Genomic DNA, 26,923 nt, shown 5'->3' with positions numbered 1-26,923 from the left:
ATTCTCAAGTTTGACATTTGAAGATATAAGCTAAAGCACAAGATGAAAATTTAGATGTGGATAAGTCTCTTTTATCACATAAAGACAAAATTCAAGTTACACTGTAGATATAATCCTAGATGATCTTGGTTATAATTTATTAATAGAATCATTGATCAATAGTTACTTAATGAAGAATTTATTAATCAAAAACTCCTTGGGTGCCTGTTAGAAGCAAAGCAAATTACTTTTGAAGGAATACAATTGAAAGACAAAAACCACAAACTTAAAGTAGTCCTACATAATAAGTTATGAATAACGTAAGTTAACAATTAAAACAAATAAAAATCCCTAAATACCTAAAGAAACAAGCCACCATGAGTAGAAATCATCTCAATGAAACAAAACAAACAAGCACTATCTGTGCAGAGACCCACAAAGATTGCATATGCTAGGATTGAAAATGTTTGTTCAGTATGTTTAAATAAATAAAGGATATATTATTGATGTGATGGGGTTTCACTCTCACCTAGTATGTATCAAGCTGAAAAAAGCATCACTTGCACTCTAACAAGAAAAAAAAAAACTGTACAAACTATATAATAAAGAGAGCTGAGATTAATTTCCCAGTCAGAGAAGCCCAACCAAAAACAGACAGGATGCGTGGGAGGGATATGCTGCTGCCATGTAAGCAAGTAGGAAAAGATTAACTAGAATGTAGACACATTGTTACAGGACAAATATAGGCTACCCTAACAGTATAGAACCCTTGAGAACTCCAGAAATAAAGGCATTTTCCCTCACTTATAGGCTTCATTCTGTGGACCTCCGCTTGGTGCTCAAAATAAAGCTTGAGCAAGGCAGGACACTGCAGTCAACCTCTCATGGATGGTCCAGGCACAGAGGAAGGAATCAATTATTTACTACTATAAGAAAGTCATAAAACTCCACCGCATTAGACTGGATCATTCTCTCATACCGAGCAAAAACCTTAAGATGCTTGGGAAGAAACAGCAATTTCTGTCATACTCAAAGCACAAGGTAGACAATCATAGTTGCTGGGGGATGGAAAGTAGAGAAAATCCTCTATCCTTGGGGAAAGGCACAAAAAAGTCCTAAAGGATAGGATCAGATATCAATAAGACTAACCCAACCAACCACTGCTGTAAAGTCGATTTTGACTCGTAGCAACCCTATACAGAGTAGGGTTTTCAGGTTGCAGCTGGTGGATTCGAACTGCCTACTTTTGATTAGGAGCCAAGCTCTTAACCACCGTGCCACCACGGCTCCATCAGTATGGCTGGAGATCTCTTAACACTGTGGGAGAGGCAGGGAAATATCTCCTATATAAGACCCACCACAGGTATAACGTAGAGATTTGATAAGATGGGGAGGGTAGGCCTTGAATCCAGTGATGGGTGTATTTATAAGAGGAAGGGGAGGGAGAATTAGATACAGACACACAGAAGGAGAAAGTCCATGTGCCAAGAGAGGCAGAGATTGGAGTGAAGCAGCTACAAACCAGAGGACGCCAAGGATCACTGGAAGTCACCAGAAACTAGGAAGGGGCAGCGAAAGAATATTTCCTAAAATCTTTGCAGGGAGTATAACCCTGCTGATAGGTTTATTTCAGAGTTCCAGTTTCCAGAAGTGTGACAAGATAAATTTTGTTTGTTTTAGGTCACCAAGTTTTTGGTAATTTGTTATGGCAAACCTAGAAAACTAAAACAATACTGGACAGAAACAGAACTGCCAAAAAAAAAGATCTCCAGAAATGGTTAGATAAAAAAAGTAAACATAAGATTTTTTTGTCTAAATTTAGCTGCTCTAACAGGTTTAATCCATTGCTGGAGGGAAAACATTAGGAGTACAGTGTTGTAAGTATCTTCATGAGAGGTCATAATGCTTATGAAAAATTATGCACATAGTAACAGAGTATAAAAAATAAATTCTGGTACAGATACATAATTAAAACATAACAGTAGAAAAGAAAGAATTATAATATATATGTTACTATGTTTGGATCTCAAAAACATGAATTCATGAGAGAAAACTTAAATCACAGAAGAATATGTATAAACCTATTTCATTATGTTCATTTTTTGAAACAGAAAAATTAAACAATTTGCCCTTAAAAATAAAGACACGTATGGTAAAGCTAAAAAGAATAGCAAAAAAAAAAGATTAATGACAAGTTCAGGGTAATGGTTACCTCAGAGGCTGGGAAAGTTGGATAAGGAAAATTCAAAGAAGGGAATATAGAGACTTTAAGATCTTGAAGACCCTCTATCTGGAACTGAGTGGTAAGCGTATGGCTAATTATTTTACTAATATTTTTTATACTGTACAAAAGTGTTATATATATATACTTATATTGCATAGTGTATTTTGAAGTACACATATACATATGTGTGTGTGTTTGTATATATATAAACCTATTGCCAACAAGTAAATTCCGACTCACAGGAACCCTATAGGACAAAGTAGAACTGCTCCACAGGGTTTCCAGGAGGGACTGGTAGAATGGAACTGCTGACCATTGGTTAGTAGCCGAGCTCTTAACCACAGCACCACCAGGGTTTCCCTGTATATTTTTATATATATGGAGCCCTGGTGGCACAGTGGTTAAGAGCTTGGCTGCTAACCAAATGATCAGTAGTTGGAATCTACCAGACCCTCCATGGAAACTCTACGAGGCAGTTCTACTCTGTCCTGTAGGGTCGCTATGAGTCAGAATTGACTTGATAACAACAGGTTTGGTTTTGGTTTGGTGTATGTGTATGTGTATATATATATATATATATATATAAACAGAATTGACTCCACAGCAATGGGTTTATTAATGGGTTTCATATATATGTCTACACAGGCTGATATCTTCAAGCCCATAATGCCTATAATCCCATCAGAACAATTTATTTCTGGCTCAGTTATATAGATACCCTTTTTAACTTGCAAATAGAGGAGAGGAGGGAGGCATTAAATTTTTTATTTTGCTGAGTGAGTAAACTTTTCTTAGCGTTTCTCAAAATGTGTTCCCTGGAGTACCAGAAAAATTCTTAGAAAAAGCCATTATCAGGACACCAGGAAACTGTGCATAATATTTGTGTAGTAAAATATTCATAGAGTTTTAGAAGCTTTTGACAATTCCTTAAATTAATTTTTAACATCTGTCATTTCCAAATGTTTGTGTAATAAATTAATCTTCATATACGGTATGTTGCCTACCTTGAAAGGCTTTCTTTTTCATTTGTGCTTCTAGACCAATCCCAAATACATGGATCTGTGAGGGTAGATGCGGCCCTGTTCCTAGATGCACACAGGCAGTCTGTTTAGCGTCACTTTTGCTCTGAGCAAATGCAAAGTGTCTTTACTAAAGACAGATGGCAGAGACTTGCCACAGGTGGTGGTCAGGACTAACAGGCATCTATTTACTAGCCCACCATCCCATCTCTTAGTTTTGTCTGTTTACAGTTCAGTAATTAAACAAATTTTTATAAGTAACTAAAATATAAAAGCCAAAAAGCCCATTTCCACAGCTGGCAGTGTGTACATCAGAAGTTTAATTGCTAAAATTCTCTGTCAGGGGCCAAATTCTTTTTATTCTTTGCCTAACAATTACAAATGAGTGGGTGCATAGAAGTGGCACTTTGGGCACTATTAGAATTCTTTTATGACTGTTTTCTTCCCCCAAAAAATATCTGTGTTGCAGTGGCTGAGTTACAGGGGAATGAATTGGGATAACCTATCTTTTTAACTCCGGAATAAGCTTTTAAAGCAGCGATACTTTCTGCCACTAAACCGAAAAACAAACCAAACCCAGTGCCATTGAGTCGATTCTGACTCATAGTGACCCTATAGGACAGAGTAGAACTGGCCTATAGACTTTCCAAGGAGCGCCTGGCGGATTCGAACTGCCAACCCTTTGGTTAGCAGCTGTATCACTTAACCACTAAAGAGGTTTAAATCATAAGAACCAATCTGGACACATTCTCCAGAGAATAAGCAGATAAAGAAAGTAGGATTGCATTCTAGGCTCTATCAAATCCATGGAGAATACAGCATCTTTCTATAAGTTGTTTTACTCTACAATGAATTAAAATCTTCTGTTTTTCCCTTTTTCTCACCTTAACTAAGGACCTTGACACTAACATGCTGCCAGATTCTTGGGACACACACTAAGACACATCCCCCTATCCATATACAAAGTATTGCAATTTCTTCCAAATTTAGGCTCTGTTTCTAGCACCACTGAATTTTTATCCTTATTTTGATGCTCATTAAACTTAGAAAAAGGGCCATCACTTTTGTTTGCATAAAAGCACAACAGAAAATAGAAAAACAGTTTTCTGTATGGACAAGAATTGATAGCATTTGTCCCTTTACTATGCTGAGTAGAGTATTTTTAATGAGGCTTTAGTTTTTCTTTAAATTTGTTTTAAATTATTTATTTTTCTGGTTATTAAAGTGATACGCCTTTAGTTTAAAAATTGGGTTCCATGTCCCAGGAAGCTTCTCAGCTTCAGACAAACTACGACTGTATCAAACTACCTCTTACTATTTTTTTTTTCTTTTTCTTTTTAAACCTGCTTTTCTCATTTAATAAGTCTTGAATAGAAACTTTCCAAAGCTATTTATTGGTTCTCGCAGTGTGTAGTAACTACATATTACCCCATCACATGCATACAACAAACACCTAATTTAACCAATCATCTATTGTTGGATATTTAAGTTCTTTTTAATTATTATTTAATTTTAAATTAAAAACATTTCTTTAAAATATTTAATCCAGTGTGGGTTTTTTTTCCTATTTTGTCCTAATTATTCAAGACACAGCATTTTATAATTTGAGATGCTAATTTACTTTATAATTTCAATAGCTTAATTTTAAAATATTTCTAGTAGAAAATAAATGTTACAAAGCAATAACGTAGTTTTAATTTATAATACAATTTTAATGAGTGTTCTTATATAATCCATAAGTACCACTTAATAGGATCTGATCTCAGTAGATTATGAACTATGCGTTCTTTGATATCCTATTTGGTTGAGGAAGTCTTACTATTTACTCTCATTTGACTTTCAGTGTAAGTGTAGAGATAAAATACATTCATGTGAAAAATAAATTTACAATATTAATGATAGGGAACATGTCAAAGTATGATAGCAATATTAAGTGCTAGATGATTATGAAGAAGTAAACAAAGCAGGCATTGTGTTCAAGGAAGGCTTAGTCAAGAAGATATGACATGAAGTTAAAGGAACATTAGACATTATATATGGAATTTACTGCCTTTTCTTAAAATTAATTGTATGATACAAAATGAAGATAGAATTCTAAAATACAAGTGTAGTTGTGCACTGCAGTCAAAGGCTGGAGTCTCTTAAGGAGAAATTCATGTGGGATGAAACAATTAGGGAGTTTTTGTGAGAGAGAAGTCGTTTGAGTTGAATTTAAGCCTTTGTCAGACCTGGTGAATAAGCATTTCATTGTCTAAGGAATGCAGCAATAAATCATTAACTAAAAAACAGTGGCATTCTTTAAGAAGAAACATTTTGTGCAAAATCCTGATAAATAAGTTGACTCTAAAAACAGACGGATAGAAAATGTCAATTGTAGAGTTAAGAGATTTATATTCAAAACATAACTCTATCTATGGATCTCTTCATTAATCTTCAAAAAAATTGCATTATATTTTTGATGTATGTCTCATTCCTTGTGATATTAGTATAGTAAAAGTGCTTATTAGTTTTGATGTGCACTAGTAAAATGGCAAATTTTAAGTTATATCCTTAAAAAGACTTATGAAAACATGGTATTTCCCTTTATGGCATGACAAGCTATACAAAATACAGTAATAAACAGTACCTTGCAAATTCCTGCAAGATTACATTAAAAATAAAATCTTACACTGCATGGAAAACAAAACAAAATGATACTCTTTTGCATCTTCATGCAGAGCGATTGTCATACACAGGTGGGTGGTCACAACAATAATGCTATCAATCCCAAACTCACGATTTAAGCAAACCAAACAGCTAGTGGTATTAACATTTAAAGGTGTCAAGTATGTTTCAAGAAGAAAAAATATCTTGTATAAAAAAAAAAAAATTCTACAGCAGCCTGTAGATTTATTAGTTATCTTCCAATACCTTGAGACCAATTCAATTTGTCAGAGCTCAATATCATTGCCATTTCCCACAGAATCTTGGGTTTTAAATCAAGGCCAACATCGCATCTAACCTTGGAGGGAAAACACAATTTATAGTACTGCTGGAAGGCCCATGTCTCAAAGGGTTTTAAATCATTTGAATAATTCATCCAATTTTTTCCCTAGAGGTGTTAAAAGAGGAGAGCTACTAGTGTGTTTAACAGAGTAACAAAATTATATGATCAGCAAGAGTGTTCTATAAAACACATTATGTTTTATACGTACTAAATTTTGTACTTAAATAGGAAAAAAATACATTTATATAATTTGCTTATGTGACTGCCAAGCAGCTGTTTAAATTTGTTTACCTCCTCAAATTTATAAGATGACCATCATTCAAAGACTATCTTAAAAACAGAGATATACAAGGGGAGGTCAAAGAGAATTGAGGTGGTTCATATGTATCAACTACAAATCCTTTTCTTGCTTTTATGAAAAACGTAGTACATTAAACACGTATTTAATTTGTTTCCATTAAGAAGTTGATACATTAGAAGAATTTTAGTCTTAAGGTCTATTTTCACATTCTCAAAAAATTAAATAGATTGATACACATTACAAAGAAAAAATAATTATGCATTTGTCTCAGTTTTCTACATTGTTTAGATGAGCTTTTCAATGTAGAGTAGCTAAAGCAAAGGGAAGAAATGATGAAGTAAAAGAGCTGAGCAGAAGGTTTCAAAAGGCAGCTCAAGAAGACAAAGTAAAGTATTGCAACAAAATGTGGTGAAATGTGCAAAGACCTGGATTAGAAAACCAAAAGGGAAGAAAACACTTGACATTTCTCAAGCTGAAAGAACTGAAGAAAAAATTCAAGCCTCAAGAAGTTATTTTGAAGGATTCTATGGGCAAAATGTTGAGGTGGACCTCAACATAAAGAAAACAAAAATTCTCACAACTGGACCAATGAACAACATCGTGATACACAGAGAAAAGATTGAAGTTTTCAAGGATTTCGTTTCACTTGGATCCACAATCAACAACCATGGAAGTAACAGTCGAGAAATCAAAAGACACATTGCATTGGGTAAGCCTGCTGCAAAGGACCTCTTTAAAGTGTTGAAGAGCAAAGATGTCACCTTGAAGACTAAGGTGCACCTGACCCAAGCCATGGTATTTTCAATCGCATCATAAGCATGTGAAAGCTGGACAGTGAGTAAGGAAGACTGAAGAAGAACTGATGCCTTTGAATTGTGCTGTTGGTGAAGAATATTGAATATACCATGGACTGCCAAAGGAATGAACAAATCTGTCTTAGAAGAAGCATAACCAGAATGCTCCTTAGAAGCAAGGATGGCGAGACTGCATCTTACATGCTTTGGACATGTTGTCAGAAGGGATCAGTCGCTGGAGAAGGACATCATGCTTGGCAAAGTACAGGGTCAGCAGAAAAGAGGAAGACCCTCACTGAGGTGGATTGACACAGTGGCTGCAACAATGAGCTCAAGCATAACGATTGTAAGGATGGCTAAGGACCGGGCAGTGTTTTGTTCTGTTGTGTGTAGGGTCGCTATGAGTCAGAACCGATGCTACAGCACCTAACAACAACAACAACATGGGCAAAATATTGAACCACACAGGAAGCATCAAAAAAAAAAAAAATGCAAGGAGTACAGACTCACTATGCCAAAAAGAACTGGTCAACATTCAACCATTTCAGGAGGTAGCATATGATCAAGAAGGATATTATTGAAGAAAGAAGTCCATGCTGTGCTGAAGGCATTGGCAAAAACCAGGGCTCCAGGAATTGACAGAATACCAATTGAAAAGTTTCAACAAATGCATACAGTGCTGGAGGTGCTTACCTCTCTATGTCAAGAAATTTGGAAGACAGTTGCCTGGTCAACTGACTGGAAGAGATCCATATTTGGGCCCATTCTGAAGGAAGGAATGAGGAAATTACTGAACAATATCATTAGTATCACACATGAGTAAAATTTTGCTGAAGATCATTCAAAAATGGCTGCATCAACAAAGAGCTGCCAGAAATTCAAGCCAGATTCAGAAGAGGACGTGGAATGAGGGACAATCATTCTTGGTGTCAGATGGATCTTGCTGACAGCAGAGAATACCACAAAGATGTTTACCTGTGTTTTATTGACTATGAAAAAGGCATTCAACTGTGTGGATCATAACAAATTATGAATCACATTGTGAAGAATGGGAATTCCAGAACTTGTACATAGACCAAGAGGCAGTCATGTGAAGAGAGCAAAGGGATACTGTGTGGTTTAAAATTAGGAAAGGCATCTGTCAGGGTTGTATCCTTTCACCATACTTTTTAAATCTGTATGCTGAGCAAATAATCTGAGAAGCCGGACTATACGAAGAAGAACGTGGCATCAGACTCAGAGGAAGACTCATTAACAACCTGTGGTATGCAGAAGACACAACCCTCGCTTGCTGAAAGGGAAAAGGACTTGAAGAGCTTACTGATGAAGATCAACGACGACAGCCTTCAGTGTGGATTACAGCTCAACATAAAGAAAACAAAAATCCTCACAACTGGACCAACAAGCAACAGCATGATAAATGGAGAAAATAGTGAAGTTGTCAAAGATTTCATTTTACTTGGATCCAAAATAAATGCCCATGAAAGCTGCAGTTGTGAAATCAAAGGAAGTATTTCATTGTCTGTCAGTTTGTCGTACTGTGGGGGCTTGTGTGTTGCTGGGATGCTGGAAGCTATGCCACTGGTATTCAGACACCAGCAGGGTCACCCATGGAGGACAGGTTTCAGTTGAGCTTCCAGACTAAGACAGACTAGGAAGAAGGACCCGGCAGTCTACTTCTGAAAAGCATTAGCCAGTGAAAACCATGTATTTGTAGCCTTTCTATTTTATAGTTTTCCCAAAGTAAAGTTCTTGTTGAGATCACTATGAAGATACCAGGATGCATGAAACAAAGCTCCCCCCCTCCACCCACAGGGAATAATTCTATCAAGACCTAGAGGCGGTGCCCTCATTTAGATTTTAATTTAGGAACATTTTAATCAAAGTTGTTACTTAATTACTTCTGAAAGGATATAACCCTAGGACTGTAATATCAAAACCAAAGAAATATTTTCTTAATTCTGGCTATTGCAGGCCTAGCTGTAAAATGCCATCTGTAGCAATCTAACACGGAGTGGAGGCTTACACTATTTTTCAGCTTCTATGCTGTGCATTACGAGTTATGGAATATGCAGTTATCTACAGAAGTAGCTTCTAGGGAGCGCCTTCCACTTTGTAAAGACCATGTTTCTTTTTCATTTACCCCAATTCTCTCTTTCTGCTTAACCCTAACTCATAATTCTTACTACTGGAATATTGACATATATACAAAAACATCTGAAAGATTTTATGATCTTTTATATCATGTAATATACTATACTGTAGATATATGGAATATATTACATCTCAAAAATAACTTTGTGAGTATATTTTGTTGTGGGCACACATGTTGATGAATGACTTTGACATATTGATGCAATGCACCTACCCTGCACACATAGGGTCAGCAGGAGTTGAAATCAACTCCACTACAACTAACAACAGCCTTTAAGCCAACATGTGCTAGGCTTACTCACCGATTCAATCACCTCTCCTTTGTCGCACTGTTCTTTAGTCTCCTTCAGTGCCATTCTTTTGTAGAGACAAGTTTTAAAATGTCAGAGAAATGATTATAAATATGACTTTATTAGGATATCAATTTTGTTTTGCTGTTTTTTTCCTATTTACAATTTAAACAAGTGAAACTGTATTATCCTTTAAAAAATCACAACTTTGCAATTCCCGATCCTAATCAGAATTTCTCTCACTGTAGAGTTGGAAAGTACTGGGTATCTGTGTAGAAGATGGGATTTCTGTAACCCCTTCTATTGAGCTTAAATTAACTCCTTTATGACGTTTTCTCCTCCGATATAAAAACTGTAGACCTATAAGCTTCCCAGTGGATATATGGCTATCTTGTGCTTTTTGCTTCCTCTTCTTTTTATGTGCTGTTGTCTTTAATAGATGCAAGCATGTAGTCGGGAAAAAAAAAAAAAAACCAGTAGCTGACTCTCGAATTTACTATTCCCAGAGAGCTCAGTAATGTATATGTATACATATATCCAAGCTCTACCTCCAATTTTGCCTCCCTGCTTAGCTTCTGAGTTTCACATATTGCTGAAAGTGCTTGAGGAAAAAGTTAAATGACTATAAATAGAAATATGTTTTCATAAATAACCCAGAGAATTTCACTCTATTGGTGTAACATACATTTTCATTCCAAAAAAGAAAAATGTCCACTGCAATTTTATTCTCTCTCCCTTGTGAACACACTGATGTCTGTAATGACAACTGCTGCATCAATCATGGACTTTGTAGTTGGTTTATGACACACATGAGCCAGCGTAGATGCTGCACAATTGTTCCTCTTTCATAAATAGAGTGACCTTATGTCCACAGCTCACCATGAAATACCAGATCTTAGCATGCTTCTTGGGACATTGTGGGTACTCAATAAATAGGTGTTGACTAAATAAATAAAATAATGAAGGTATTAACTTTAATTTCACTATATTGAAAAAGATAAGCCACACATACAGCAATAATTATTGATACAATGTAATCCTCCAAGATATACCACTTATTAATTACATGATCTTTAACAATAACTTGACTTACTTTCTTAATGCCTCACATAAGGTTGCTGTGAGGATTAAATAAGGTGTTGCATCTGAAGCACTTACCCCTGCTTGATTCATTGGAAGAATTCAGTATATGTGTAAAAGAAGCTACAGATCTCAGCATCAAGAGAACTTTTAAGTAACAAACAGAAAAACAAAAAACATGGATTTTAGAAATTCCTTTGGAGAAGAGGTTTATGAATTGTTTTCCCAAATTATTTATTGTAAATCTTTGAAAAGATAATATCTATAAGAAAGAACCCACTCTAAATCTTTGAAAGAAATACTAGCTCTTGGATTTATAAGTACATAATACTTTGCTAGATTATCTCTTTATATGTAAACAATAAAAAAAGAGAGACAATGCTATCAAAATATTTGAATTGAATAGTAGGCTTAAAATATGCCCTATTAACTTCACAAATTCTGCAGGTAAGCATGTGATATATATATTATTAGTTTCTCTGGTATACTATTTTTTTGCCAGCAATTACAAAATACATTTTACAAACATTAGGTACTGAAGTGGCCTCTTTTATTTTTATACAACGCTGGTTATAGGCTTTTATCCTTCAAAACAAGCTAAACTTAGGCATATGATTCTGGGTCTCTGGGCACTATTTTCTTCCCATAGTCTCAATTTAACATTTATTGCTCTCCTGGACCTGGATAAACCAATGACTAATGATATAAGTCAAGTTATCATGGAAGATAAACTATAGCTTTTAAAGTCTGATCATTTTAGAAATAACTTTTAACGTGTTTTATAATCTCTCTTCTCCAGTTCACATGTGATGCTTTCCTTATTTCTCCTTCAACTTCAACTTCTTTACTTGTGAGTTCTCAAACTATTAACATGTTCGTCCTCTCTTCCAGCTTTCATAAACTCTCCCTTGACCATTTTCTTCCTCCTCATACAAGCTTATTGAACATGTTCTATACTTTTTACCTTGTTTTACTCACCTACAGACTCTCCCTCCAACTAAGATCATGGGAACAAAAGGAGAAAAATTAAAAACAAAACCAATGTTGTCTGACAACAGTGTTAAACACCACAGAGAGGAAAGAAAAAAAAAAGTCCAAAGAACTGAATTTTATTTTTATAAGGCCATTAATGAATTTTGCCTATGCACGGCTTTTTACCTTAGGTGCAATATCCATTTACTTCAACTTTTCTTTTATTCAACAGGTGTATATTGAAAATATACTATGTCTTGGGCATGATAATAAGCACTTTACAACAGAATAAAAGATGTTCTTTCCATTGAACTTAAAGCTAGTTGTGGCCCTAATACTTACTCCATAGCACGTTTTCTCCTTTTCAAAATGGGCGATTGAGAGCTTGACAATAAATAATGCCATGATGAACCTATAAGTTTTATGTTTTTTCTCTGCCTGCCTTCTCTTTTCTTCATACCTTGGTTAACGACTTTGTTTTGTTCTGTCCGGCTACCTGTGACTTATGAGCCCCCACATGGAGATTAGAGCCCAGATGTCTGGCATGTATATCTTTAGCCTGATAAAGAGATGTACAGCATGTATCTCTTTAGTTTGATAAAGAATCTCTTGTAATTATCTTGTAATGAATAACTCATTCGGCCATGCCACCTTCAGGCAACATGCCAAAAAGACACTTCTAACCCTTTAAAAAAAAATCCCGTATATGCTCAAATGTAAAATTGCTTTTTAGGAATCCCTATTTAAAGATACCCTGCATTCCTGTCGAACTTTCTGTTAGTGCCACCTCCTAAATAAGCTTTCTCTGTCTTTCTGACTTGTAATACATTTCATAGGCTCAATTGCTCCAAGGCGCAGACACTAATCAGGTAACACAGTGGAGAATATATGTATATAAAACCAAAACCAAACCCAGTTCAGTCAAGTACATTCCGACTCATAGCGACCCTATAAGACAAAGTAGAACTGCCCCGTAGAGTATTCAAGGAGCACCTGGTGGATTCAGACTCCTGACCCTTTGGTTAGCAGCCGTAGCACTTAACCACTACACCACCAGGGTTTCCAAATATATATAGACACACACATACATACACATACATATGTAGATATAGCATGTGAACCCTGAAACCGGGATGCTTGACATGACTGAGATGGCTTCTCAGATCTAAATTAAACTCCATTTTGAATTAAACTGCAGTTTGGCCTAAGCCTCTGCCCCTGCTGTCCTGAAGAGACAATTCATTCTCTTGTGAAAGTTTAACTGCTTGAAGCTCACATGAGAAGCAAAGGTCAAGACTCCAGCTTGTATGAGGAATTGTCTGTTGAGATGTTTGTCAAAGATGTTTATACAGCTTGACCCAAAGAGAATATTTTGGTCAACATGCTCCAGGAGGTTAGAAGATAGAATTGATAATGTTAAGAAAATTTGTTAAGAAAAGGTTGTAGTTTAACAACATCCTTGTAACTTTTTGCCATGCACCTCCCACGTCTGTGAGAATGTAGCCCTTCATTTACTCCACCACATAAAAACCGGTCTTCCTGCAATGAGGAACACTGTGACATCCTGCTGGATGTTAAAGTGTCTCTCAATTTGCGAATCCCTATTCCACAATAAAACTCTTTTCTTTCACTTCTCACAGAGTGTAATTCTGGTGCTTTGCTACAGCAATTATATGTATATACAACCAATTTATATGCTTACAACCAAATATAAGCAATTAAAATGATACATTTTAAAAATAAGTGAGAAAAAACAAATTTGAACCACAAAATACAATAGCAACAACCCTGATGAAAACCAACCAGAATCAAAGCATAAAAAGAATGAAAAATAAATAGATATGTTTCATATAAGCTAGTTTTTACAAAACATAGCAGAAAGTAATTTTCTGGTTTTTTTTTTTGCATAATTATTAAAAACAGTTTGGCTTGCCCTTAGGGTTGTTCCCAAGTAAGGACTGTATGTACATATACATGCATATATGCACATAAAAGTATTAGGAATAGATATTTTCCAATTTCTGACAGTTTTATTGGCCTATTGCTTGTCCTACTGACTCTGATCAGATAAGTGTAGTAAATAAATGTAGCTATATAGCCATATTGCCTCACATACACACTACTCATCACAGCATGGATGGAACCAAGAGATGGGCAAAGGTAGAAACTTTATTTACGAGGTGATCTGTAAGAGTTCGTCTGGAATTGATGAAAACTAACAAGTCTACTGCCATGCACTAGAATCAGTAATAAAACAGGAGGCAATAGTGAAATAAGCATCAAATAAATATCACACTCTTTCAATGTTAGGTGATAGAAAATTGTGATGAACACAATTAGGGAAGATTAAAGAATCTGTGATTTCAAAAGGAGGACCGAATTTGAATGATAATGGAGTAAAGTGATCCATAAAGGCTTCTTTGATGAAGGTGTTTAAGAAGAGATCTAAAGGATAAAGAGGAATTGACAAGGTGACATGTGTTGGGGAAAGCCTACCAAGAAACCGCTTTGCAAGAGCCCATCAGGAAAAAGCTGAAAGCATTTGAATTGCTGAAGGATCTTGTAGCTAGAACACACAGGCTATGCATGAGGCGGATGTGGGATATTAAAAGTCATGTATCAGCATCGTATCATATCACACGTCATATAATGCGGCAATGGCAAACTCACGTTCCCACAGGTCCAGGCAAACTACTTAAATATTTCAAGCTTATTAGGAAGGCATATTAATGAATGAAAGAGACTGTGGCAAAGTGGAGAGCATATATGAAGCTTTGTGGTTTCAGAAGTTTATTCCCACATGAAATATGGACCTACTATTCTAATAATTGTTTTTTAAAAAGAAAAAGCAATATGCTAAATAAATTTTGTGAAATCTTCTGATTTTTAAATTCTTTCTCAATGTTGCAAAAACTATACAGACTAAATAAAAGACATCTATTAACTGAATATGGAGCCCTGATGCTTAAGAGCTATGCCTGCTACCAAAAGGTCAGCAGTTCGAATCGAGCAGCTGCTCCTTGGAAACCCTATGAGGCAGTTCTACTCTGTCCTGTAGGGTTGCCATCAGTCAGAATTGACTTGACCACAATGGGTGTGGGTTTTGGTATTAACTGGATATAACCCAAATGCTTTTTTAGGATATGTTAAGAATTTTGGCTTTTTAAGTCATTAAAGTATTTTAAGTAAGAAAGTGTGAATCAGATATGTTATTTGAAATAATAACTTTGAACTTTGTTTGGAGAAATGATTGCTAAAAATGTAACCCAGATGTGAGATGATACTGGCTTGGCCAACTGATGGTAATGGAGTTGAAGAGAAGTGGACTAGTGATACATCTTAGAGTTAGAATCAGGATGATCTGGTTAGGTGCTGGAAGTAGAAAGCCAGGAATAGAGAGGCATTATGGTTGAGTTCCTGGATTCTGGCATGGGCTATTGGAATAGTTTTTTTTTTTTTTTTTTTTGCTAACTGCTTTCTCCTTGAAATTTTTGTTTTATTTATTTATTCTTTTATTGGGCTTTAAGTGAAAGTTTACGATTCCAGTCACTTTCTCATTCAAAAACTTATACACACATTGTTACGTGATCCTAGTTGCTCTCCCTATAATGAGGCGACACACTGCTCCTCTCCATTCTGTATTGCCCATGTCCACTCAACCAGTTCCTGTTCCCCTCTGCCTTCTCATCTCACCTCTGGACAGGAGCTGCCTACTTAGTCTCATGTATCCACTTGAGCTAAGAAGCACACTCCTCACCAGTATCATTTTATGTCTTATGGTCTAGTCTAATCTTTGTCTGAAGTGTTGGCTTAGGGAATGGTTTTAGTTTTCAGTTAACAGAGAGTCTAGGGGCCATGTATTCTAAGGTCTCTCAGGTCTTAGTCAGGTGATTAAGCCTGGTCTTTTTATTAGAATTTGAGTTCTACACCCAACTTTTCTCCTACTCCATCAGGGACTCTCTGTTATATTTCCTGTCAGGACTGTTATTGGTGGTAGCAGAGCACCATCTAGTTCTTCCAGTCTCAGGCTGATGGACTTCCTGGTTTATGTGGTCCTTTTTGTTTCTTGGGTTCATAGTTTCCTTGTGTCTTTGGTGTTCTTCATTCTCCTTTGCTCCAGGTGGGTTGTGACCAATTGATGCATCTTAGATGGCCGCTTGCTAGCTTTTAAGACTGTAGACACCACTCATCACAGTGGGATGCAGAACATTTTCTCAATAAACTTTGTTATGCCAATTGACCTAGGTTAGCCTAGATGTCCCCTGAAACCATGATCACCAGAGTGGGCTCTGCTACTCTGTCCCTTGAAGTGTTTGGTTGTATTCCAGAAACTTCTTAGCTTTTGGGTTAGTTCAGCTGTGCTGGCTTCCCCTGTACTGTTATCCTTCCTTTCACCTAAGATAATTCTTGCCTACTATCTAGTTAGTGAATACCCCTCTTCCTCCCTCCCCACATTTGTAACCACCAAAGAACGTTTTCTTCTGTGTTTAAACCTTTTCTTGAGTTCTTGTAATAGTGGTCTCATACAATATTTGTCCTTTTGCAACAGACTAATTTCACTCAGCATAATGCCTTCCAGATTCATCCATGTTATGGGATGTTTCACAGATTCATCATTGTTCTTTATCGTTGCATAGTATTGCATTGTGTGAATATACCATAGTTTCTTTATCCATTCATCCATTGATGGGCACCTTGGTTATTTTCATCTTTTTGCTATTATAAACAGTGCTGCAATGAACGTGGGTGTGCATATATATCTATTCATGTGAGGGCTCTTATTTCTCTAGGATATATTCCAAAGAGCGGGATAGCTGGATCATATGGTAATTCTATTTCTAGATTTTTAGGGAAGCAACAAATCGATTTCCAAAGTGGTTGTACCATTTTACATTCCCACCAGCAGTATATAAACATTCCAATCTCTCCACAACCTCTCCAACATTTATTACTTCGTGTTTTTTGGATTGATGCTAGCCTTGTTGGGATGAGATGGTATCTCACTGTAGTTTTGATTTGCATTTCTCTAATGGCTAATGATCATGAGCATTTCCTCATGTATCTGTTAGCCACCTGAATGTCTTCTTTGGGGAAGTGCCTGTTCATATCTTTCGCCTATTGTTTAATTGAGTTATTTGCCTTTTGTTATTGAGGTTTTGCAGTATCTTGTAGATTTTAAAGATTAGATGCTGGTCAGATTTGTCATAGCCAAAATTTTTTACCCAGTCTGCAGGCTGTCTTTTTACTCTTTTGATGAAGTCTTTGGATGAGCGTAAGTTTTTTATTTTTATGGATTCCTAGTTATCTAGTTTCTCTTCTGGTGTTTCTGAATTCTTAGTAATGTTTTGTATACTGTTTATGTCTTATATTAGGACTCCTAGCATTGTCGCTATTTTTTCTTCCATGATCTTTATCATTTTAGATTTTATATTTATGTCTTTGATCCATTTTGAGTTAGTTTTTGTGCATGGTGTAAGGTATAGGTCTTGTTTCATTTTTTTTTTGCAGATGGCTATCTAGTTATGCCAGCACCATTTGTTAAGAGACTGTCTTTTCCCCAATTAACGGACTTTGGAACTTTGTTAAATATCAGCTGCTCATAAGTGGATGAATTTACATCTGGATTCTCAATTCTGTTCCATTAGTCCATGTATCTCGTGTTGTACAAGTACCAGGCTGTTTTGACTACCATAGCGATATAATAGTTTCTAAAATTAGGTAGTGTGAGGCCTCTCACTTAGTTCTTCTTTTTCAGTAATGCTTTACTTATCCAGGGCCTCTTCCTTTTCTGTATGAAGTTGGTGATTTGTTTCTTCATCTCATTAAAAAATCCCATTGGAATTTGAATCGGAATTGCATTGTATCTGTAGATTACTTTGGATAAAACTGACACTTTCACAATGCTGAGTCTTCCTATCCATGAGCAAGTATGTTTTTCTACTTATGTAGGTCTTTTTTGGTTTCTTGCAGTAGTGTCTTTTTTATATATATAATTTTTATTGTGCTTTAAGAGAAAGTTTAGAAATCAAGTCAATCTCTCACACAAAAACTTATATATACCTTGCTGTATACTCCCAATTACTCTCGCCCTAATGAGACAGCCCACTACCTCCCTCCACTCTCTCTTTTCATACCCGTTTCACCAGCTTCTAACCTCCCCCTACCATCTCATTTCCCCTCCAGGCAGGAGATACCAACATAGTCTCAAGTGTCCACCTGATCCAAGAAGCTCACTCCTCGTCAGCATCCTCTCCAAATTATTGTCCAGTCCAATCCATGTGTGAAGAGGGGGCTTTGGAAATGGTTACTGTCCTGAGCCAACAAAAGGTCTGGGGGCCATGACCACCGGGGCCCTTCTAGTCTCAGTCAGACCATTAAGTCTGGTCTTTTTATGAGAATTTGAGATCTGCATCCCACTGCTCTTATGATCCCTCAGGGGTTCTCTGTTGTGTTCCCTGTCAGGGCAGTCTTTGGTTATAGCCAAGCACCATCTAGTTCTCCTGGTCTCGGGATGATGTAGTCTCTGGTTCATGTGGCTCCTTCTGTCTCTTGGGCTCGTAATCATCTTGTGTCCTTGGTGTTGTTCATTCTCCTTTGATCCAGGTGGGTTGAGACTCATTGATGCATCTTAGATGGCTGCTTGCTAACATTTAAAACCCCAGACACCACTCTTCAAAGTGGGTTGCAGAATGTTTTCTTAATAGATTTTATTATGCCAATTGACTTAGTTGTACCCTGAAACCATGGTCCCCAAACCCTTGCCCCTGCTACGCTGGCCTTGGAAGCATTCAGTTTATTCAGGAAACTTCTTTGCTTTTGGTTTAGTCCAGTTGTGCTGACCTCCCCTGTATTGTGTGCTGTCTTTCCCTTCACCTGAAGTAGTTCTTATCTACTATCTAATTAGTGAATACCCCTCTCCCACCCTTCCTCCCTCCCCCCTCTCATAACCACAAAGGAATGTTTTCTTCTCAGTTTAAACTATTTCTCAAGTTCTTATACTAGTGGTCTTATACAATATTTGTCCTTTTGCAACTGACTAATTTCACTCAGCATAATGCCTTCCAGGTTCTTCCGTGTTATGAAATGTTCCACAGATTCCGCACTGTTCTTTATTGATGCGTAGTATTCCACTGTGTGAATATACCATAATTTATTTATCCATTCATCTATTGATGGGCACCTTGGTTGCTTCCATCTTTTTGCTGTTGTAAACAGTGCTGCAATAAGCATGGGTGTGCACATATCTGTTCATGTAAAAGCTCTTTCTCTAGCATATATTCCAAAGAGTGGGATTGCTGGATCATATGGTAGTTCTATTTCTAGCTTTTTAAGGAAGCGCCAAATAGATTTCCAAAGTGGTTTTACCATTTTATATTCCCACCAGTAGCATATAAGTATTCCAATCTCTTCAAAGCCTGTTCAACATTTACTATTTTGTGTTTTTTGGATTAATGCCTGCCTTGTTGGAGTGAGAGGAAATCTCATTTTAGTTTTGATTTGCATTTCTTTAATGGTTAATGATCGTGAGCATTTCCTCATGTATCTGTTAGCTACGTGAATGTCTTCTTTAGTGAAGTGTCTGTTCATCTCTTTTGCCCATTTTTTTATTGGGCTATTTGTCTTTTTGTAGTTGAGTTTTTGCAGTATCATGTAGGTTTTAGAGATTAGGTGCTGATTGGAAACGTCATGCAGTAGTGTCTTGTCGTTTTCTTCATATCAGTCTTTTCAGTCTCTGTTAGATTTATGCCTAAGTATTTTATCTTCTTTGGGGCTATTATAAATGGTATCAATTTGGTGATTTCCTCTTGGACATTCTCATTTTTGGTCTAGAGGAATCCAACTGATTTTTGTATGTTTATCTTGTATCGTGATACTCTGCTAAACTATTAGTTTCAGTAGACTTCTTGTGTATTCTTTAGAGTTTTCTGTGTATAAGATCATACCATCTGCAAATAGAGATGCTTTTACTTCTTCCTTCCCAATTTGGGTGCCCTTTATTTCTTTATCTAGCCTAATTGCTCTGGCTAGGACCTCCTGCACAATGTTGAATAAGAGCAGTGATAAAGGGCATCCTTGTCTGGTTCCCGTTCTCAGGGGGAAAGCTTTCAGGCTCTCTCCATTTAGGATGATGTTGGCTGTTGGCTTTGTATAAACGCCCTTCATTATGTTGAGGAATTTCCTTTCTATTCATATTTTGCTGAGAGCTTTTGTTATGAATATGTGTTAGACTTTGTCAAATCCCTTTCCTGCATCTATCAGTAAGATCATGTTGTTCTTGTCTTTTATTTATGTGATGGATTATATCGTTTGTTTTTCTAAAGTTGAACCATCCCTGCATACCTGGTATGAATCCCACTTGGTCATGGTGAATTACTTTTTTGATATGCTGTTGAATTTTTATTGGCTAGAATTTTGTTGAGGATTTTGCATCTAAGATTATGAGGGGTATTGGTCTGTAATTTACTTTTTTTATGGAGTCTTTACTTGGTTTTGGTATCAGGGTTATGCTGGCTTCATATAATGAGTTTGGGGGTAATCCATACTTTTCCGTGCTCTGAAATACCTGTAGTTGTAGTGATGTTGACTCTTCTCTGAATGTTTGGCAGATTTCTCCAAGTGAAGCTGTCAGGGCCAGGACTTTTGTCGTTGTTGTTGGGAGTTTTTTAATTACCTTTTAAATCTCTTCTTCTGCTATACACTTTTTTAGTTTTTCTACCTCTGTTTGTGTTAATTTAGGTAGGTAGTGTGTTTCTAGAAATTTGTCCATTTCCCCTAGGTTTTCAAATTCGTTAGAGTACAATGTTTCATAGTATTCTGTTATGATTCTTTTCATTGCAGTTGGGTCTGTTGTGATATCGCTCATCTCAATGCTTATCTGCGTTGTTCGTTTCCTGTCCTGTTTTTCTTTTGTCAGTTTGGCCAATGGTTTATCAATTTTCTTAATCTTTTCAAAGGACCAGCCTTGGATCTTGTTAACTTTCGATTGTTTTTCTATTCTCTACTTCACTTAACTCTGCTCTAAATTTTATTATTTGCTCTGACTACTCCACCATCTTGGCCCTGCCTCCTCTTTCCTGTCTTTTTAATGACATCTTGCTTCCTTCATGTATGATGTCATTGACATCATTCCTCAACTAGTCTGGGCTTCAGTCATTAGTGTTCAATGAGTCAAATCCATTCTTGAGATGGTCTCTAAATTCAGGTGGGATACATTCAAGATGGTACCTTGTCTCTCATGGACTTGTTCTAATTTTCTTCAGTTTTAGCTTGAACTTGCATATGAGCAATTGGTGGTCTGTTCCACAGTGGCCCCTGGCCTTGTTCTGACTGATATTGAGCTTTTCCATCATCTCTTCCCACAGATGTAGTTGATTTGATTCCTGTGTATTCCATCTGGCAACGTCCATGTGTATATTCACCATTTATGTTGGTGAAAAAAGGTATTTGAACGAAGAAGCCATTGGTCTTGCAAAATTCAGTCATGAGATCTCTGGTATTATTTCTGTCACCAAAGCCATATTTTTCAACTACCAATCCTTCTTCTTTGTTTCTAACTCTCACGTTCCAATCACCAGTAACTATCAGTGAATCCTGATTGCATGTTAGATCAATTTCAGACTGCAGAAGTTGGTAAAAATTTTGTTTCTTCTTCTTTGGCTTTAGTGGTTGGTGTGTAAATATGAATAAAAGTCGTATTAACTGGCCTCCCTTGTAGGTGTATGGTTATTATCCCATCACTGACAGCGTTGTACTTCAGGGTAGATCTTGAAATGTTCTTTTTGTCAATGAATTCCATGCCATTCCTATTCAATTTGTCACTCCAGCATAGTAGATCATATGATTGTCTGATTCAGAATTACCAATACCAGTACATTTCGGGTCACTAAAATGCCTAGGATATTGATGTTTATGTGTTCCATTTCATTTTTTACTATTTCCAATTTGCCTAGATTCATACTTTGTACACCTCAGGTTCTGATTATTAATGATTATTTGCAGGCGTTTCTTCTCAATTGGAGCTGTGCCACATCTGCACATGAAGGCTCTGAATGCTTGACTCCATCTACATCATTAAGGTCAACTCTACTTTGAGGAGGCAGCTCTTCTCCAGTCATATTTTGAGTGCCTTCTAACTTGAGTGGCTCATCTTCTGGCACCATATCAGACAATGTTATGCTGCTATTCATAAGGTTTTCATTTGTTAATTCTTTTCAGGAGTAGACTGCAGGGTCCTTCTCCTAGTCTGTCTTAGTCTGGTAGCTCAGCTAAAACCTGTCTGTCATAGGTGACCTCACATTACATTTCACTACAACGCTGAAATTTTTCAATAGCTCTCATCACCGAACAAATTAAATCCAAACTCTTAATACTGGCTATAAACTTCATTACTAGGGCCCTGCCTAGCAATCTGGTAATAGCTCTTATTATATGCTCCTGTCAGTTGTATTCTAGCAGAATCAAGCTCCCACTTGTTCTCTTCATGCATAGAGATATTTATGGCTCCATGCTTTGGCTTATAAGTATCAGAGCCCCTTTAAGTCTGTGGTAGAACTGGAAGATAGACTCCCAGGGTGGTGCATATGGTTAAGCGCTCAGCTTCTAATTGAAAAGTTGGTGGTTAAAAACCCACCCAGTGGCTCCTGGGAAGAATGACCTAGTGGTGCACTTCTGGAAAGTCACAGCTATAAAAACCCTATGGAGCACAGTTTTATCCTAACATACTATGAGTCATATTCAACTAGACAGCAACTGATGGTGGATAAATGATAGCTTTTTTCCCCCATCATTAATGATCTTGCTTAGGCATTACTAACTCTTTTTAGACTTTCCTGACCCTCAGATATATTCACTGACATCGCTGTCTTTCTAGTCCTCAGACTTACATCATGAGTCCTGTTATAATTATTTGTTTACTTATTTTTCACTGTTCTGCAATGTAAGCTACCTCTAAGAAAGAGATTTCATTTCTTTTTACATACCTAGGATAGAAAGTCACTGACAAAAATAAGGTCTTCAATAAATGCTAAACTAAACTAGAAGACTATTTATGGCCTTTCACCTCTACTGTTGAAAATTATTTGACTATTCACTAATATTTACAATATATGAGTGTAAAAGGCTTAAAGTCAAAATGGCTTTAATCCTGGCTATATAATAATACATGGTTAAGTTGCTTAAAATTAAGCACTTTAGATTTCTATTTCCTTATTTACCACGTGAATATTGATTTTTACCTCAATGTTATTCTGATGCATGAAATAACATTCTTAACCAATGTATCTCAGTGTAACACTAAGACTTTTAATATAAAAGTCATTGTTTAAGACATCATATAAAAACCAGTTTTTTAAAAGAAAAAGTTAAACACTCAAAAATGTTCTATAGTGAGCAAATAATGGGAGAACTCAGCATTTTAAGACCTCTGAAAGCCAGAACCTAAATGTTGTGGACCAATTAGGCTATTCTATGCACGCATGCATTTGTTTTGGAAGGACTCACAATGGGATAATCACCTATTCACTTCAACAGTCTTGGGTGTAGGTACTACTGACTCAATGTAAGTTAATGTAGCAGATAGAATTTTTTTTTTTTTAGTTAGTTTTCTCCTAAAACTGTGAGAGACAACGAGTAGTAGAAGATGAAATCATAAACACACATATATATGTAAAGGAAAATACTTTATCTTCTCACTCTAAATGTATAGTAAATGATGCAAAACAAAATAACATTTTGCACAGTATTTCTCCCGGATGCCAAATTTAGAAATAAACCTAAGATGTACCTAGAACTAGCTACTGTTTAATGCTATAGTATGAAACCTACGGGCTGGGAAAATTTCCAACCTTAGTAAACTTAACTATAAGTAGCTTTCTCTCTCTCTCTCTCTGGGTGTTTATTTTAGACAATCTTAGAAGCCTGCTTTTTTCTTCATTCATTCAGAGAGTCATGATATCAGACTCCCTGAATAATATCTTAGAGACTCTTGAAAAGTCACAGACATTGAATCACTAGAGATCAAGCTATGGGGAAGATATATTTTCAGTCAGAATAACAACAATATTAAAGTACGTAATCATTCTCTTAATGTTCATCATAAAATAAGATGTAGTATTACCTTCTAAAATCCGTTTGAGCATAGTGATATTATGGATTAAAGTATTACCTGTCAGTTTTGGTGATATAAATAAATGGAAAGAATAGTAAGAAATTTACTCCCTCAACAAACATATTTAACTAAAATCTTTGCAGTTAAGTAACATTTAAATTTATCTTTGCCAATATATGATTTATTGATTTTACCAATAAATTATTAACAGCACTCATTGATGATACAATTGTCCGATCACACTACTTTGAAAACAAATGAGAAGCCCAACAGAAAAAGTGTCAATCTCCACAAGTTTAGTTGCTTTGTGAAATACCAAGCATGCATGCATGTGAAAAAAATTTGTAGAATCATAAATAAAAAATAACATGTTATTGATGGACATGAGGCTTTTTTCATGATAGAGAATATATCTCAATGATAGTCAATAATGTCATTAAATTTCAAAATCGTTTGAGATTTGTGCACCCAAATTGTGAATAATGAAATGTTGAAAACACTCTTTGTACTTACATCACACTCCAAAAAAAACAAAGTGAACCCTACAGACTCCAAAATATTAGAAAACTGTATAGACACAGGATACTGTATTTTTATGCAGATAACATGTGCCTTTTACATTCATTTACCAACTATGGCCTCCTCCCATGTGGTATTTTTCACAAGCATCCCTATGCCATTTTTTTTTTTTTACATGTTGCTGTAAAAAATGAGAAAAGATGCTTACTAAAATACATCATGGGGGGAAGGTGTGGTTGGCAAACAAAAGTAGAAGGCATGCGTTATTTGCATAAAAATACAACATCTATATAGAAATCTGTAACTTACTCCATTATGTATATGTAATAATTAACTGGCATTTGGAATTTTTTTTTAAATCTAATAAAGTACTTTACATGAATATTAGAATATCCTACATAAATATAAAGTATGCAATGTACACCCGTAAACCCATTACTTAGATTAAATGGTTGTTCACATTTTACTGTATTTGAATCTTCTGTTTTTTCCTAAAACATTTTTAAGTAAATTATTGATGTTATGAACTTTTATTCTGACATTCGTTATTATGTTTATCTGTTGCTGTGGAGTCAATTCCAACTCATAGCAACCCTAGAGGACAGAGTAGAACTGCCCCATAGGGTTTCCAAGGCTGTAAACCTTTGCAGAAGCAGACTGTCACATCTTTCTCCTACAGAGTGGCTGGAAGGATCAAACTACCAACCTTTCAGTTGGTAGTCGAGCACTTAACCATTGAGCCATCAGGACTCCTTCAGGGTTATACCGAAAAACCAAACCCATTGCCTTTGACTCAATTCTGACTCATAGTGACCCTACAGGGTAGAGTAGAACTGCCCAACAGGGTTCCCAGGGCGTGGCTGGTGGATTTGAACTGCCAACCTTTTGGTTAGCAGCTGTAGCTCTTAACCACTGCACCACCAGGGCTCCATTTTGTTTGACAGAGATATGTTTTTCTACTGGGTATATGTATGCTTATATGCATAAATATAAATCTCAACATTGCCATCAGCAATATACGAAAATTCTAGTTGTTCCCCATCCTCACCAACTTGCTATTCTCCTGATTTTATATTTCATCCATTCTAGAGGGCAGTCAGTGGTATCACACTGTGGTTTTAATTTGAATTTCCCTGATAATAAAAATTAATTTTTTTTCATATATTTGGTCTGTTTGTAATTGGCATGCTTTGCTGATATTCTTTGTTTTATTTTGTTTTGTTCTTATGTAATGCTTGTTTATGCTTTTGTCCACATTACTGTTAGGCTGTCTGTCTTTCTTACTGTTTTGCAGGACATTTGTACGTGTTACTCTGAATAGGAGTCCTTAGTAAGAAATACATGTTGATAAAGCCCTTCCCACTCCTTCACACAAGTTTTCCTTTTCATTGTTAATGGTGTCTTAACATTACAATAACCCCATTTAAAAAGTTTTCCCTTACAGTGTTTTTTGTGTTGTGGTAAAAAAAAAAAAAAAATTTTGTACTCCAAAACTATGAAGATATTCTTCTATGTTTTTTTCCAATAGCTCAAATGCTTACCATTCACATTTAGTTCTAAATTGATTTGTCCCTTTTGTTATGCTAGCTTCTTTGAATGGGCCCACACCCATGACTGGTTGCGATCCATAGGATTTTCATTGGTTTATTTTCAGAAGTAGCTCAGCAGGTCTTGTTTGTCATAGTTTGGAAACTCAACAAAAATCTGTTCAGCATCATAGCAACACGTAACTTCCACTGACAGAGGGATGGTGACTATGTTGAGGTGCATTAGCCTGAAATAAACCCCGGGTCTTCTGCATGGAAGGCGAGAATTCTACCACCGAAACACTAATACCCTCCTTGTCCCTTTTCCGCATATTTATCTTCTAATATTTCTTTAAGATTTTCTATTTTTTCTTGGGTCGACTTTTATAAGATTTCCCACCCCCACCCACATTTCTGTTGGGTAAATGCCTGTGGGTAGAATTTCTGAGTTAAGCTTAACTATATAAAAATCTGCCAAGCTCTTTTCCAAATTAACTATATAATTTGTGCTCCCACTGGAAATGTATGAGTGTTCCAGTTACTCCATAACTTCATCAAAATGTTGCATTGTCAGTCTTATTAATTTTAACCACTTTAGTGGATGCTCAGTAGCATCTTGTAGTGGTTTCAGTTTGCATCCATCTACTAAACAATGATTTTAATATATTTCCATATGACTATTTGTCCTTTATGGTGAAGTATCTATTTAAATCTTTGGTCTATCTTTTTATATTTGTTATCAGATTGTTCTTATAATTGAGTTTTAGGAACATTTTGTATCCTCTAAATGGATGTATGTTTGTGTGTATCTATAATATATGTATTACATATTGTGTGACTTCTCTTTTTAGAAATTTTAAAGCTTGAAGGCCAATTTATCAGTTTCCTTTTGTAATTAGGCTCTTTGCATCCTACTTAAAAGTGTTTAATATAACTTGTAATATTACAGATTTTTAGTTGTTCTCACCAAGAA

The sequence above is a fragment of the Elephas maximus genome, chromosome 8 (assembly GCF_024166365.1).
Source record: "Elephas maximus indicus isolate mEleMax1 chromosome 8, mEleMax1 primary haplotype, whole genome shotgun sequence".
Taxonomy (NCBI): domain Eukaryota; kingdom Metazoa; phylum Chordata; class Mammalia; order Proboscidea; family Elephantidae; genus Elephas; species Elephas maximus.
Note: the sequence above shows the minus strand (reverse complement) of the source record.